Source organism: Elephantulus edwardii, unplaced genomic scaffold (assembly GCF_000299155.1).
Source record: "Elephantulus edwardii isolate Elephantulus edwardi_28Jun2011 unplaced genomic scaffold, EleEdw1.0 scaffold00355, whole genome shotgun sequence".
In the NCBI taxonomy this organism is placed as follows: Eukaryota; Metazoa; Chordata; class Mammalia; order Macroscelidea; family Macroscelididae; genus Elephantulus; species Elephantulus edwardii.
The window spans coordinates 496442-499438 of record NW_006400105.1 but is presented as its reverse complement, the minus strand read 5'-3'; positions in this window follow the sequence as shown (position 1 = coordinate 499438).

The following is a 2997-nucleotide window of genomic DNA, read 5'->3' as shown; positions in this document are numbered from 1 at the left end:
ACAAAAGCACGTCTGGCTTCCTGTCTATACATTTTACACAAGCAGCATATACCCAGACCAAAAGCAAGAACAAAAAGTATGGCTAAAGCTCCTACTCCACTCCATGTTTGAAACATAGTCATTAATGATTTCAATAGTTCATCTCCAGTGATAGGTGGTACTCTGGTTTCATTGACTTGCAATATCTGTAAAGTCAGGTTCTGCATAAATTGCTGGAATTCTATATCCCATCCTCTGGTCATATGCCGATTTAGTTCTCGAAGGCTGGAAGACAGATTCTTTACACGACCGTTAGTGACACAAATATTAGGATAAGTTGGACTGCAAGATATTGATTGTAGCATCCACAAAAGATCCACCTGTACCTGTAATAAAGCAGTCTGCATATTTAGATTCAACATTCCCACTCTGACATGATTATTAAGTTCATTCTGTAAAGAAAGGGCATCAGCAACTTCACCCGCCAGTTTATCAACTGTGGCAGCAGTAGAAGTCTGAGAGGCCATTGCAATTCCTGCCGCTGCCGCCGCCGCAACAGATGTAGCGATAGCAGTCACCACTGCAGCGGTAATACTGAAGTCCCGCTTATGTCCAGTATGGAGTATTACTGGGGAATCGGCAACTTGATTGACCGGAAAAGTGATAGCGGCAGGAATGCGAACTATAACCATTAAGGTAAAATTCAAAATACAAGATGATAATTTGCATGATACTTCACTACAGTTTAAAAAAGATAAATTCATAATAGATTGATTAGTAGAAACAAAAAAGAAAGGCGGTTGCAAACAAAAGGGATTATTCAGGGTAAAATTTCTTTCGGTATTAAAACTGGTTGCAAATGAGTATATAATTCCCTTATCCCCTGTCTTGGTATTTCCATGTTCGTCAAATCCAATTCCAGGGGAGGCCATGGCCCAGAGAGCCTCCGTCCTTTCACCGTAAATCAAATTTCCAGTACTAAGAATTAATGGTGTGATGTCAAAACAAGCTTTGCTTCCGCACAAACTAGGTGCACTCCCTAATAACTCAGTATTTAAATGTAACATAGGGGAGTATGCAATCTGAGTCCAATTATAAGGTGGCAGTGTATCATTAGGTTTTGGTCCAGAAAGACATACATGGCTGTCAATTTTATAACAATAGTATGTGGACCTGCAATGAGCCCAAGCTGGAGGATAAGGGGCTACACTAGTAGAAAAGCGAGGCGCCCTGGTATATTTATCTGTAGTAAGGTTCTGAGTAGTAAACGGATACCATGCATTTTGTACCCCCATAACATTAGTACTATGCAAATCAACATCCAATATGGAATATTTTCTAAGCTGAACACAATCAGATAAATTCATAGATACACTAGAAAAACAAACAGCCTTAGTAAGATTAAAATTTATAGTAACATCGGCCATGTCCCATTGAGTTGGCACAGCGGGAAGACCCAAGGACACATTACTTGTTAGTAATGATGGAAAAAAGGGGGCATCCCAAGTAACAGCTATTAATGTAGGATAATTTCTGATAATAGCCCACTGGGAATCAGGGGTACTACTTATCTGCTTCCACCATATTGGTGTTACCAGTATTGTCAGGATTGTCCACGTCTTTGTCCACATTGCAGCGCCGTGTCAATCGTTCTGGGATCCAAATTGGTTGGTCCTTTTCCTGTGGGAACACACATACAGATCCCCTGGACCAAGCTAACACCGGGTCCGGTCCATTCCATGTTCCAGTTAGTACATCTTTCCACTTAATTAATCCTTTTTTATTTGGTATCCAATTGGTATGTCAATCCACAGAGGAGCGGCCTTGTTCATCCAATTGTAAAAAATTTAAAGTGAATAGAGCAAGAGAAATTCTTTCTTTTGGGGTTCGGTCTCTACCTATTCCCCCTTTTTGTTTTAACAGACATTCTTTAAGAGTGCGGTGTGCCCACTCCACCATGCCTTGGCCTTGTGGATTATATGGCAGGCCATGTTTCAAGTCAACCTGCACAGTAGCACAGAAAGATGCAAAAGAAGCAGCTGTATAGTCGGGGCCATTATCTGTTTTTAAAGCAAAAGGCTTACCCCACGCAGCCCATGCTTCCAAGCAATGCGTAATGACATTGCGAGTCTTCTCACCAGATAAGGGAGAGGCAAAGATGATACCAGAGCATGTATCAACAGAAACATGGACATATTTTAGTTTTCCAAATTCTGGGAAATGTGTTATATCCATTTGCCAGAGCCTTAAAGGCTGAAAGCCCTTTGGATTAACTCCCATACTGGGGGGATGTAAATATATGTTACAATCTGGGCAATGAACTATTATCTCTCTGGCAGCGGCCCGTGTAATTTTAAATTTTTGTTGTAAAGATCTAGCATTAACATGGAAGGTAGAATGGAAGTGTTTAGCTTGTATCTCAGGAGAGTCAAATAGAGCCGGCAGAATGAATTCACGGCGAGTGGCTGCGTCCACTTCCGCATTAGCAGAGCTCATAGGTCCAGGCAGACCAGAATGTGCGCGTATATGCTGCACAAAAAAAGGATTTGTTCGCTTCCACACTAAATCCTGTAGAGTCAATAACAATCCAAAGATTGTGCTGGATCCCTTAATCTGGCCTGCAGCCTCCACACACTTAAGAGCATTAACCACATACAAGGAGTCTGAGACTAAATTAAAAGGTTTGGGAAAGAGTTTGAAAACTTCTATGACAATGCTTAATTCAATAATTTGTGGAGAGGCGGGGGCAAACTGCACAACAACAGGATCATGAGAATCAACCTTATAAGACCCACAACCAGTCTTTGAGCCGTCAGTATAGATGACTGCAGCCCCAATCAATGGAGAGGTCCTAGTTAACCTTGGGAAAATAACAGGATGTGCCTCAAAGAATTGAAGGATGGGATCTTTAGGAAAATGATTATCTATTTTTCCTTCAAAGGAGCACCGGAGTATTGCCCATTCATCAATAGTACCACTTAAAATGTGTACTTGATGAGCATCATAAGGAACTATCAA